This window comes from Gigantopelta aegis, chromosome 7 (genome assembly GCF_016097555.1).
Source record: "Gigantopelta aegis isolate Gae_Host chromosome 7, Gae_host_genome, whole genome shotgun sequence".
Lineage (NCBI taxonomy): Eukaryota > Metazoa > Mollusca > Gastropoda > Neomphalida > Peltospiridae > Gigantopelta > Gigantopelta aegis.
Genome location: NC_054705.1, coordinates 27,931,776 through 27,946,902, shown reverse-complemented (window position 1 = coordinate 27,946,902; position 15,127 = coordinate 27,931,776). Strand labels below are relative to the sequence as shown.

Sequence of the window (15,127 nt, the reverse complement as noted above, 5' to 3'; positions counted from 1 at the left end):
TATATATATATATATAATATTAAAATGCATATTAAAGATCCCTTGCTGTTTTATTAATAGTAGTAGCCTATGTCGGCTGCAGCGAGCTTTCTCTCAACTGACGACTGTTACTGTAATCTATTGTCTCCATATAGTGTTTTCGGCAAAGTGTATTCGTGTTCTCGGGAATTAAAGGAAGAATATTAACAATAATTAAAAGTCTGTACAGTAATTTTAAAGCATGTGTTAGAAACAATGGTTCATTAACTGATTCATTTGATGTGTCTGATGGCGTTTTACAAGGAGAGGCGTTATCGCCTCTTTTATTTTATATGTATATTAATAATTTTGAAAGTTATTGAGCTAATAATGATTGTGATAGTGTAGAAATTGGTATTTTGAATCTCTATGTTTTGATATATGCGTAGAACACGGTTATATTTTCTGAAAATGGCGAGGGTCTTTAACATATGTTTGATAAACTCAAGTTATATTGTAAAGATTGTAGACTCGTAGTAAATACTGCCAAAAGCAAAATTGTTGTATTTAGGAAAATGTGTGATATAAAGAAAAACGAACACTGGGCTTATGATGGTAAAATTATAGAAACTGTCGACTCCTTAAACTATTTAGGACTTATTTTTATTATAATGGAAAGTTTACTTATACACACAGAAATACAGGTGTCACATATAATTTGCACTCCCCTGGATTTGCACTCCCCAGTTAAGATTATACGTAGAATAAGCACTTCCTGGTGCGTATTATACATGTAATATGACTCAGGGCCGGACTGAAGGGGGCCAAAACATCCTATATTCGAACATTGATGCTCCAGTGGTGTCGTTAAACAAACAAATCCAGAAAAAAACGCTGCACAAGCTTAGCAGCAGTGAACTGATGTTATACAATTGATTAACTTCAGTGCGTGGTACTAAATAGATCATTATTATAGAGAGCCTTGAAACCACATTTATCGGCCTCGGTGGCGTCGTGGTAGGCCATCGGTCTACAGGCTGGTAGGTACTGGGTTCGGATCCCAGTCGAGGCATGGGATTTTTAATCCAGATACCGACTCCAAACTCTGAGTGAGTGCTCCGCAAGGCTCAATGGGTAGGTGTAAACCACTTGCACCGACCAGTGATCCATAACTGGTTCAATAAAGGCCATGGTTTGTGCTATCCTGCCTGTGGGAAGCTCAAATAAAAGATCCCTTGCTGCTAATCGGTAGAGTAGCCCATGTAGTGGCGACAGCGGGTTTCCTCTCAAAATTTGTGTGGTCCTTAACCATATGCCTGACCCCATATAACTGTAAATAAAATGTGTTGAGTGCGTCGTTAAATAAAACATTTCTTTCTTTCTTTGAAACCACATTATTACACATCTATCAAATCTATACTCTATGTTCATTAATATACATATAATTTACACTCCCCATTTATTATATAATGTATTATGCACTCACATTCATTATTATACATACAATCTGCACAATACATGTATAGTATAGTATTAATGTGCAGTGTAGATCGTATATATACTGAACCGCAAAAGAAACGTCAGTTGGATTTTAAGTATCATTATGTTTATTTTTCAAATGTACGAATACATGAGTGGAAAAATCGGAGAAAGTAATTTTTTTGCACTCTTCTGCAACAGAGGCTGGGGAATGTTTCCTCATAGTTCTGTTAACATCGGTCAGTTAGGACGTTGCAAGTCAATACCTCGTGTGGCCCCCACGAGTGTTGACCACAGACACACATCTCCTGTACATAGAGTGAATAAGGCGGTTGATAAAGGCCATTGGAATCGCGACCCATATCCTGAGGAAAGCTACACTCAGATCTGCTGCAGTTATCGGCCTTGGTCGCACTTCATTGAGTCTTCTTTGGACTTCGTCCCACAAGTGTTCTATTGGATTCAGATCCGGACTGAGGGCAGGCCATGGCATGGTTCTAATGTTGTGCTGCTGTAGAACGTCCCTGGTGACTCTGACAGTGTGGGCGCGGGCATTGTCCTGCTATAACATGTGATTCTGGCGACGGCCAAAATAGGGCACAATGTGAGTTTGAAGGACTTGGTCGATATATCGCAGAGCCGTGACGTCATTACCTCGACCTGGGCCAATATTCTGAAAGACCACAAGTCCAGCTTTATGGTTGATCCCGATGGCTCCCCAAACCATGATGCTTTTCCCACCCAACGGGTCTCTCTCCATCACACATGCATCTGCGTACCGTTCACCTCTTCTTCGCCAGACCCGTACTCTGCCATCCGTTGTTGAAATACAGAATCGACTTTCATCTGAGAAGAGGACTCTTCTCCATTGCTGATAGCGCCAATGTTGACAAGTTGTGGCCCATTGTAGTCGTTCCTGTCGATGACGGTTTGTAAGAATAGGGCCCTGAGCAGGACGTCGACAATAGATAGTGTTGGATGCCAAGCGGCGACGGACCGTGTCGGCACTGATGGGTCGTTCCTGTGTTCCAATGGTATGGCGAGCCGTCTCAGTGGTCGTGGTGAAGCGGTCTTGCAGATGTTGGCGCACAATAAAGCGATCTTGACGTGGTGTGGTGACTCGGGGACGACCACTGCGCGGGCGGTCGTTGGTGGTGTTGGTGGTGTTATACCGATGTTGCAGACGGTAGATAGTCCTGACGTTGACGTTATATGCATTTGCAACGATCTGCGCACTCTGTCCGGCTCTTATTCTTCCAATAGCGTGTTCTCGCTGGTGTCTAGATAATCGTGGCATGGCGTTTATATCGAAATGACAAATGACAGGCTAGTAATCGAAGATTGCAGTTATACCCATACCTACCACGAGGTATACGAGCATTTTGAGATTTACAAGAAATGACTGCATCTTCAACTCACGTTAGTTTTTGAATGTGCGTTTCGGCGAATCGTCCAAGCTTTATTTGAATCGATATGTCACAATGTGTCACAATGTGTCACAAAGACATGCAGTGGAATGAGGGGAGATGCGTTTCTTAAATAAACCTAATGAAAGAGTAATTATTTCTTAATTTTTATTAGCATTGGAGAAAATGACGTTTCTTTTGCGGTTCAGTATATAATCATATTCATACATTTATATTGATGAGTGTATATTGTATCTATAATAAAGTTAGGCGTGTAAATCATGTGTATAATAAAGCATGTGGAGTGTAGATTATATGTATTATAATGGATGGGAAGTGTATGATAATACACCTGGCGTGTAGATTATATGTATACTAATCATTAGGGTGTGTACATTACATGTACATGTATACTAATGATTGTGTAGTGCATATTATAATAATGAATAGTAATGAATGTGGAGTGTAGATTATATGTATAACAAGCATTCTGAGAGTATTGCTAAAGCAATAGGCCAAAATGTCCCCTACCGGGCCAACAGTGTTTGTATCTCCTAAGTTCAAGGCCCATAACTCTGTTAAAATGGGTAAATCGCCATGAAAGTTAAACTCGATCTGTAACAGTATATGACAAAGCTATATACAAAATTTCATCTCAGTAGTTTCAGGCATTGGAAAAAAGTCAGGAAAGCAAATTTTTGTATCTCCTAAATTCAAAGGCCAAATCGTCGAGAAATTCAAACTTGATCTGTAATGGTACACTATAAGGTATACGCAAACTTTCAGGTCAATAGCATGAGGTATGGGGAGGGGTGGGGGGGGGGGGGGTCCGGAAAACAAATTTCTGTATTCCTTAAGTTCAGGGCCATAATTCTGTCAGAATAGGTAAATCGTCATGAAAGTTAAAGTAATGGTAATGGTTTATGATATCATAGTAATGGTTTATGATATCATAGTAATGGTTTATGATAAAATTATATACAAAATTTCAGCTCAATATCTCGAGGCATTGAGACAAAAACAAAATCTGGAAACCTCTATGTGAGACAGACGGATGGACAGACAGAAGGACGGATATGAAACATATAGTCCCCTTCGGTTGGCCCGATGGGGACAAATAATGAATGCGGCTTGTATTCATTGAATAGCACTTTTATTATTATCAAACTAAAGTTTCAAATGTAAATACAGATTTTCAGCACATCTACTTAAAATTATATAGAAACTCGTTACAAACAAATACAACGTGACCAGAGAATCTGTAGTCTTTGTAACAGTAACCTGATTGAAGATTAATTTCACTTTATTTTGTATTGTCCATCCTACACTGATTTGCTTGCTAAATATACTATAGCATATTATTGGAAGAAACCATCTACATTCAAATTAATTCAGTTACTTAGTATTAAAAATGTTAAGAAGCTTCGTAATCTTGGAAGATTTCTTGATGAAGCTACTAATCGTAAAGAACTGGCTATTTATAATATGTCTCCATCCTTAACATTATAACGTAATAACTCAAACTGTCTGTCTATAGCCTTTAATTTCTTACAAACAATTTAATTGCGTCCTTCCTAAATATATTCTTCTAAGATGTGCATGTACTGTTATACCTTTATTATTATTGAAGTAAGGTAAATCGAATGTACATGTTTGTAAGCAACTTGCTGTGGTAAATAAAATGAATGAACATAGATGTATGTATGTATGTGTTAGTGTCCGTCTGTGCGTGAGAGAGAGAGAGAGAGAGAGAGAGAAATGACAATACACGTTCACAACATACGTACACACACACACACTCTCTCTCTCTCTCTCTCTCTCTCTCTCTCTATATATATATATATATATATATATATATATATATATATATATATATATATATATATATCTGTGTGTGTGTGTGTGTGTGTGTGTGTGTGTGTGTGTGTTTGTTTGTGTGTGTACAGGTTATACATGCGTACAAAAATATGGCGTGTGTCCCCAACTCATATTGTGTCGCTTAAATTATGGGTATTATCCAGGTGCGTTCACATTTAGCTGCACTGTACACAATACAGTGTCGCCCTAAATCCAACTGTCATAAATTTCATAATGGTTATTTATCATAATAATACCGCGAACGCTTCAGGCGACTAGCCTACGTTTGGAAGATTTGTACTGCATACATTATCGACGCAATTGCATTCCAGGTGTCTGTGTTTACTTCACAAATTCATTTCCAATTTATAGGCGAATTGTATACTGAATAACAAAAGAATCGCGAATATTTCAATATATATATATATATATATATATATATTTATTTATTTTTAAAGAAACAATTAATTCGGTAAAAGGACGGTCAAAATGGGCCTAACGTTTTACAAGACATTAATAGTAATGGAATTCAAACTGAATAATTTTAAATCCATGCGTTTCTTTTGTTGGTCAATATATTTAAAGAGGATATAGGAATAATAAATTTGATCTGCAACAATTATTTCCGTTTGAGGGAATACGGCGTAAGATTGTTGGTATCACGTAACGATCGCCTAGTAGTGGGATGTCGCTTTGCTGGCATCTCACGGTGATGATCCGGTATTACGAACAAAACGGATTGCTTTGTGACGCAAACTTTAGTGAAAACACACGCGCCGTAAATATGTTTTAGTGGGAAAAAATCCTGTTAAGTTTGTTTTAAACCAGGTCCTGGGTTTTGAGGATATGTTAGAAATTAAATACTACTGAACACTCGTGTTCGCAGATACCATTTACCGTAAACACGTTATTAGATAACGTATGACGCTCCCTTTCGCACGTTAGATACGTTTTGAAACACCTCGTAAACTAACTGACATTAATCCACACGCATGTAGTATTATTTATGTACACTACAACAGTATCGGCATGAAAGTGAATGTGTCAAAACAAGAATATAAACTCATTTTAAATATGATGGACATCATGCAATAACTATTTAATTATTTGACTGTTTAATATTTTTGAAGTTACTACTGTAATAAAAACGCCAACTCAAAGCGGGGAAGGAAGGAGAGAGGTAAGGCTAGCGCCAAAATTATTTTTGTGTCAATACAATATCTATAATTCCTTTATATTCCTTTTTCTCCCATCAGTTTATATTAAAGTCGAACACGTTGAAGTAGACGACAGGTCTACTAGAATAGCTTACAATCCACGAATATGGAGATTTAGTGAAATATAATATTGTATCATTAATAGCTTCTTTACAGTGTTATCATCGCAGTTTGAAAACTCACTCGGATGGAATTGGGGAAATTAGCGCGAGTAAATCAAACTTGGGATATTTGTCCAGGCCACAGAATGATGCACTTCACCACTGTTAACTTAAATTATTAGAACGGACATAATTAGCCTAATATATATATATATATATATATATATATATATAGGAAGGGTCTATGTTCGGACCCACAGAACGCCTGGATATATCCCTGAATCATAATAATTATAATAATAATAATAAATCAAGTATATGTCATCTGTTCTCATGTTGTACGTCACTAATTATCGCGACTGTCAAAGACAGGAAACGTTCCGTCTGTTTATGATCTCCCTCAGTCTGGTTGGTCAGGTGCCGGAAATGAGTGTAAGGTCGTGATTGATGATGGTAATCTGAAATCAGTTTCGTACCTATTGCCCACGTGATTCAATGTAAAGCAGTACTTTGACCAGCCACATATCAGGCGCGGCGGGGCAACATCAAAAATACTATTGGTAGTAAATCTTAAGGCAGAGGTTAATTTTACTTGTAGAATGTAGGAAATTGCATTTCAGGACATCTAATTTTTAACATTTTACGGGAGAGCATACCCCGAACCCCCCTAGAAACTTTGTTTTGCGCCCTTGATCTCGGTCACACACACACAAAGAGAGAGAGAGAGAGAGAGAGAGAGAGAGAGAGAGAGAGAGAGAGAGAGAGAGAGAGAGAGAGAGAGAGAGAGAGAGAGAGAGAGAGAGACACACACACACACACATAAACACAGACAGACACACACACACACTCCCCCACCGTGTCTACTTCCTTCCGCCGTGCCTGCAACTTATATAACATATAAACATGTTATAATGAGCTTACACTGCCCCGAGGCGAGTCTCTACATATAAACATGTTATAATGAGCTTACACTGCCCCGAGGCGAGTCTCTACATATAAACATGTTATAATGAGCTTACACTGCCCCGAGGCGAGTCTCTACATATAAACATGTTATAATGAGCTTACACTGCCCCGAGGCGAGTCTCTACATATAAACATGTTATAATGAGCTTACACTGCCCCGAGGCGAGTCTCTACATATAAACATGTTATAATGAGCTTACACTGCCCCGAGGCGAGTCTCTACATATAAACATGTTATAATGAGCTTACACTGCCCCGAGGCACGTCTCTACATATAAACATGTTATAATGAGCTTACACTGCCCCGAGGCGAGTCTCTACATATAAACATGTTATAATGAGCTTACACTGCCCCGAGGCGAGTCTCTACATATAAACATGTTATAATGAGCTTACACTGCCCCGAGGCGAGTCTCTACATATAAACATGTTATAATGAGCTTACACTGCCCCGAGGCGAGTCTCTACATATAAACATGTTATAATGAGCTTACACTGCCCCGAGGCGAGTCTCTACATATAAACATGTTATAATGAGCTTACACTGCCCCGAGGCGAGTCTCTACATATAAACATGTTATAATGAGCTTACACTGCCCCGAGGCGAGTCTCTACATATAAACATGTTATAATGAGCTTACACTGCCCCGAGGCACGTCTCTACATATAAACATGTTATAATGAGCTTACACTGCCCCGAGGCACGTCTCTACATATAAACATGTTATAATGAGCTTACACTGCCCCGAGGCGAGTCTCTACATATAAACATGTTATAATGAGCTTACACTGCCCCGAGGCGCGTCTCTACATATAAACATGTTATAATGAGCTTACACTGCCCCGAGGCGCGTCTCTACATATAAACATGTTATAATGAGCTTACACTGCCCCGAGGCGAGTCTCTACATATAAACATGTTATAATGAGCTTACACTGCCCCGAGGCGACGTCTCTACATATAAACATGTTATAATGAGCTTACACTGCCCCGAGGCGAGTCTCTACATATAAACATGTTATAATGAGCTTACACTGCCCCGAGGCGAGTCTCTACATATAAACATGTTATAATGAGCTTACACTGCCCCGAGGCGAGTCTCTACATATAAACATGTTATAATGAGCTTACACTGCCCCGAGGCAGTCTCTACATATAAACATGTTATAATGAGCTTACACTGCCCCGAGGCGAGTCTCTACATATAAACATGTTATAATGAGCTTACACTGCCCCGAGGCACGTCTCTACATATAAACATGTTATAATGAGCTTACACTGCCCCGAGGCGAGTCTCTACATATAAACATGTTATAATGAGCTTACACTGCCCCGAGGCACGTCTCTACATATAAACATGTTATAATGAGCTTACACTGCCCCGAGGCGAGTCTCTACATATAAACATGTTATAATGAGCTTACACTGCCCCGAGGCACGTCTCTACATATAAACATGTTATAATGAGCTTACACTGCCCCGAGGCGAGTCTCTACATATAAACATGTTATAATGAGCTTACACTGCCCCGAGGCGAGTCTCTACATATAAACATGTTATAATGAGCTTACACTGCCCCGAGGCGAGTCTCTACATATAAACATGTTATAATGAGCTTACACTGCCCCGAGGCGAGTCTCTACATATAAACATGTTATAATGAGCTTACACTGCCCCGAGGCGAGTCTCTACATATAAACATGTTATAATGAGCTTACACTGCCCCGAGGCGAGTCTCTACATATAAACATGTTATAATGAGCTTACACTGCCCCGAGGCGAGTCTCTACATATAAACATGTTATAATGAGCTTACACTGCCCCGAGGCGAGTCTCTACATATAAACATGTTATAATGAGCTTACACTGCCCCGAGGCGAGTCTCTACATATAAACATGTTATAATGAGCTTACACTGCCCCGAGGCGCGTCTCTACATATAAACATGTTATAATGAGCTTACACTGCCCCGAGGCGAGTCTCTACATATAAACATGTTATAATGAGCTTACACTGCCCCGAGGCGAGTCTCTACATATAAACATGTTATAATGAGCTTACACTGCCCCGAGGCGAGTCTCTACATATAAACATGTTATAATGAGCTTACACTGCCCCGAGGCGAGTCTCTACATATAAACATGTTATAATGAGCTTACACTGCCCCGAGGCGAGTCTCTACATATAAACATGTTATAATGAGCTTACACTGCCCCGAGGCGAGTCTCTACATATAAACATGTTATAATGAGCTTACACTGCCCCGAGGCGAGTCTCTACATATAAACATGTTATAATGAGCTTACACTGCCCCGAGGCGAGTCTCTACATATAAACATGTTATAATGAGCTTACACTGCCCCGAGGCGAGTCTCTACATATAAACATGTTATAATGAGCTTACACTGCCCCGAGGCGAGTCTCTACATATAAACATGTTATAATGAGCTTACACTGCCCCGAGGCGAGTCTCTACATATAAACATGTTATAATGAGCTTACACTGCCCCGAGGCGAGTCTCTACATATAAACATGTTATAATGAGCTTACACTGCCCCGAGGCGAGTCTCTACATATAAACATGTTATAATGAGCTTACACTGCCCCGAGGCGAGTCTCTACATATAAACATGTTATAATGAGCTTACACTGCCCCGAGGCGAGTCTCTACATATAAACATGTTATAATGAGCTTACACTGCCCCGAGGCGAGTCTCTACATATAAACATGTTATAATGAGCTTACACTGCCCCGAGGCGAGTCTCTACATATAAACATGTTATAATGAGCTTACACTGCCCCGAGGCGAGTCTCTACATATAAACATGTTATAATGAGCTTACACTGCCCCGAGGCGAGTCTCTACATATAAACATGTTATAATGAGCTTACACTGCCCCGAGGCGAGTCTCTACATATAAACATGTTATAATGAGCTTACACTGCCCCGAGGCGAGTCTCTACATATAAACATGTTATAATGAGCTTACACTGCCCCGAGGCGACATATAAACATGTCTCTACATATAAACATGTTATAATGAGCTTACACTGCCCCGAGGCGAGTCTCTACATATAAACATGTTATAATGAGCTTACACTGCCCCGAGGCGAGTCTCTACATATAAACATGTTATAATGAGCTTACACTGCCCCGAGGCGAGTCTCTACATATAAACATGTTATAATGAGCTTACACTGCCCCGAGGCGAGTCTCTACATATAAACATGTTATAATGAGCTTACACTGCCCCGAGGCGAGTCTCTACGTATAAACATGTTATAATGAGCTTACACTGCCCCGAGGCGAGTCTCTACGTATAAACATGTTATAATGAGCTTACACTGCCCCGAGGCGAGTCTCTACGTATAAACATGTTATAATGAGCTTACACTGCCCCGAGGCGAGTCTCTACGTATAAACATGTTATAATGAGCTTACACTGCCCCGAGGCGAGTCTCTACATATAAACATGTTATAATGAGCTTACACTGCCCCGAGGCGAGTCTCTACATATAAACATGTTATAATGAGCTTACACTGCCCCGAGGCGAGTCTCTACATATAAACATGTTATAATGAGCTTACACTGCCCCGAGGCGAGTCTCTACATATAAACATGTTATAATGAGCTTACACTGCCCCGAGGCGAGTCTCTACATATAAACATGTTATAATGAGCTTACACTGCCCCGAGGCGAGTCTCTACATATAAACATGTTATAATGAGCTTACACTGCCCCGAGGCGAGTCTCTACATATAAACATGTTATAATGAGCTTACACTGCCCCGAGGCGAGTCTCTACATATAAACATGTTATAATGAGCTTACACTGCCCCGAGGCGCGTCTCTACATATAAACATGTTATAATGAGCTTACACTGCCCCGAGGCGCGTCTCTACATATAAACATGTTATAATGAGCTTACACTGCCCCGAGGCGCGTCTCTACATATAAACATGTTATAATGAGCTTACACTGCCCCGAGGCGAGTCTCTACATATAAACATGTTATAATGAGCTTACACTGCCCCGAGGCGCGTCTCTACGTATAAACATGTTATAATGAGCTTACACTGCCCCGAGGCGCGTCTCTACGTATAAACATGTTATAATGAGCTTACACTGCCCCGAGGCGCGTCTCTACATATAAACATGTTATAATGAGCTTACACTGCCCCGAGGCGAGTCTCTACATATAAACATGTTATAATGAGCTTACACTGCCCCGAGGCGAGTCTCTACGTATAAACATGTTATAATGAGCTTACACTGCCCCGAGGCGAGTCTCTACATATAAACATGTTATAATGAGCTTACACTGCCCCGAGGCGCGTCTCTACGTATAAACATGTTATAATGAGCTTACACTGCCCCGAGGCACGTCTCTACGTATAAACATGTTATAATGAGCTTACACTGCCCCGAGGCGAGTCTCTACGTATAAACATGTTATAATGAGCTTACACTGCCCCGAGGCACGTCTCTACGTATAAACATGTTATAATGAGCTTACACTGCCCCGAGGCGAGTCTCTACATATAAACATGTTATAATGAGCTTACACTGCCCCGAGGCGAGTCTCTACATATAAACATGTTATAATGAGCTTACACTGCCCCGAGGCGAGTCTCTACATATAAACATGTTATAATGAGCTTACACTGCCCCGAGGCGAGTCTCTACATATAAACATGTTATAATGAGCTTACACTGCCCCGAGGCGAGTCTCTACATATAAACATGTTATAATGAGCTTACACTGCCCCGAGGCACGTCTCTATATATAAATGCTCGAAACCTTAGTGGTATAGGAGCATGTATACATATATCGCACTCTAAATATAATACATGTAGGCGGTGCAGGATACCAGCAGTTGGAAGAGTAGTGATCCGTATCTCTCCCCTCCCCTCCCCTCTCCTCCCCATACCTCCCTTGCCGCCCACCTCCGCTTCCAACGCCTGTAAAATAGGACATTCTGAACATAATATTATGTGTTACACTGTTAAACTGACAGTCCCAGGCTGCTATATAAGTTTCTGGAAATTCCACCCCAATCTCCGAACGTCGCAATGTCCTGAAGTGTTTAACGGATTCGTGAATAGAGTGTAATGAGTTTTCGTATTTTTAAAGAGGCATATCGTGATCGGCTCTGAGTGGGCAAGATTGCCATATACATTATGCATGCTGTGTACTTAGAAATAGGCTAACTGATACTGCCCTTTGTCAAAGGTGATCATCTGTCTAGAAAACCATGAATCCCTCCTGGTACTTATTTGGAAACGCATTACTGTTACATAACAACATTTACGCACATTTCGTTCTGGTAATAAATAAATTATTACACCATTTTAATATGTGAGCTGTTAAAATCGCATGAAAATCGTTGAAAATAGTTTTATTCCCCGAATGCAAATAATTTTAGGGCCGAAATATTTCATAGGACGCCTAAATCGCTAAAATACGATAGATAGATAGATAGATAGATAGATAGATGGCAGAGATAGATATTTTTTATATAAAACAATTTGGAATGATGAAGTCTGGTCATATCAAAACAGTGTTCTAATAACATGAAGAATTATGAGCTACATTCTTGTGAAAAACCAAATATATATATATTGATTCAAATGCATATTTTGATCGCCTTTCAACTGCGTGCGTGTGGTGGGGCAACATACTCTGGCCCCTCCAGCTTCAGAGTTCGGGAGGGGCCAGAGTATGCTTGCCCCTCCCTCCTCTGTTTCGACGCCTATAAATCTAACCACGGCTATGTTTAAAAGTGACCGCCTAGTTATGCTGTTACCAATAAAGTACGACCAGTTTGGTTTAATAAGTATATTCATGTACATACATACTTCAACAGCTTTGTTTGCAAACAGCTTAATAATGCTTAGACTGCTGTGACCCCACTGATAGGTTTGCCAACAATGCACGAAGTTAACTATGTCCGGTTTTAGTGGTTAATATGATCTTTTTGTGAGGACAGCTATGGGAAAACTATCGGACCAATAATCATAAAAACCTGGTTTATGTTCCAGTAAACCAGAATACGTCTCTCACAGTGCAAAACCGGGTACTTCTGAAACGTAATTATGAACACTAAACATGTGTAATAAAACTGTCCTATATACGAAATGATGAACTTACTTATGGAACAATTATTTTAACATAAAACATTAATATTCGTATTAAACTTGCTAATCCATGTATTCGGTTATTTATTTATTTATTTATTTATAAGTTTGTTACACCTCCCCCCTGCGCGTGCTGTAACCTCACCGTGGTGCAGGGGTGTAACATTTTCTTTGAGAATGGCCAATACAGTACAAATCCCCTTGTTTTCTTCGAGATACAATTGAAATTTTGAGTAAAAGTCAGTATCTATCTGTAATATTTGTATTTTTGCAGGTTGGGGGGAGAGGGTATTATTATTACTATATTTTTTTAATTTACTTATTTTTTTTTTTTTTTTTTAATTTATACTTATTATCTTGATTCCCGTAATTAATCCCTCTTCTATAACCTAGACTGACAGAAACCATAACAGTTTTTTATTATTATATTTATAAACCATTGTGTTATTAGTTGTCTTGTTTTGTTTACATGATTTGTATAGTTTACATATATTTATATGAAAGTTTACTTAAAATCGAATACTTATGTTATGTACTGGTGCTGTCCACGATTCCTCAGCATAAGTTGTCTGTTATGTAAATAAGTGGGGAAGGGAGGGAGGGAGGGATGGCAACGCATATTCCGGTTTTCCACATTCAGTTGTGGGAACCAGCCAGGCGCGTTTGCAAGAGGGGTTTCGGTGGTCGAATATTCCTTTGCTCAAGCAATTTATTTTTAATGTATTTTCCGGGGGAGTGCGACTCGAACCTCCTATAAACTTCGCTCACCACAGTCTAGGTCCACTCCCCCCTCCCCCCTCCCCCCCCCCACACACACACACACTTAAACATATACTAGTACACACACATATATATACACATACCTGGCTTCACTAACGCTCTCTGTTGGTGTCAGCGGTGAACGCTGTTGACAGGTTTGTAATCCTCGTATCAACCTATCGGTAAATCTTCGACGTTTTGTCCCGGCTCGTCACTCGCTATCTCTGTACGTACACTGGTAGACATGAAACGGGTGTTGGATTGTCTATCAACGGAAAGTCTTTGTCACATTGGTCGCTCAGAGGAAATAAGTAATGTTGGGTGTTTTCGTCACGTGATCAGTCTAACGCAACACATCAATACTTGGGAATAAGATATTTGTATTGTTTGTTGGTCAAACTGTCCTAGCGGTCATCGGACGCGGCCACTTTTCCTTACCAAACGATTTTTTTGTAAATGCACTGAGTGTCTCGTAATAAGCGGCCACTTGTCTAACGTGGTCAGCTGCCACCGAAATTGGATCCCTAATAGCTAAAATACCTTAATTAAACGGCCACAGTAAATATATTCTATAACTTAAAAATACCTTATAAAAGAAACAAACATTTTTAAAGACTGTGCAAAAGTGGAAGCTTGTATTCAACCACTACCTGTTTTAAGCGACCACTTTTGTCTACACACACACACACACACAGAGTGAGAGAGAGAGAGAGAGAGAGAGAGAGAGAGAGAGAGAGAGAGAGAGAGAGAGAGAGAGAGAGAGGGAGGGGAGGGGGGAGAGCACGCGTGTAACTACATTCGTTTACAATGCTTAAATATCTGCGTTTTAGAAAAACAGGCTTCTTAAATTCAGCCCATATTCAGTGTGTTTGCAGTCGTGTGCTAATGCTTGTTGCAGTCTTTTTCTTTCTTATTTCATCTCGTACAGTGACTGTATATTTTTTCATACGAAATTAGTGGGAGTTTAAATTCGGTTTGGGCTATGACAAACATATATTAGGACGGCAACAAACGCCTCATTTATGAATTAAGACTGATATTCTGAACAATCTACGTGTATGCCATTTTAGTCACCAGAAAGGCTGTGTTAGTCGGAAATATCTTACAATGGAAGCAAACTTAGAACAGTGCCTTTAAAAAAGTGTGTGTTGTTGACGACACCACTGGAGCACATTGATTACGAATCATCGGCTATTAGATGTTAAACATTTGGTAATTTTGAAATGTAGTCTTAAATAG

The 15,127-nt window shown here is 39.8% G+C and overlaps 1 protein-coding gene across 1 annotated transcript in view; it reads right to left on the bottom strand.

Moving 5' to 3' along the window:
- The window catches only part of LOC121377288, a 36,184-nt gene extending 22,018 nt beyond the window's left edge, over positions 1 to 14,166 (bottom strand). The window contains exon 1 of the mRNA XM_041505224.1: positions 13,993 to 14,166. The gene's annotated coding sequence lies outside the window, so the exon portion shown is untranslated. The remainder of the gene's footprint in view (positions 1 to 13,992) is intronic.
- Positions 14,167 to 15,127: the final 961 nt, after the last annotated feature.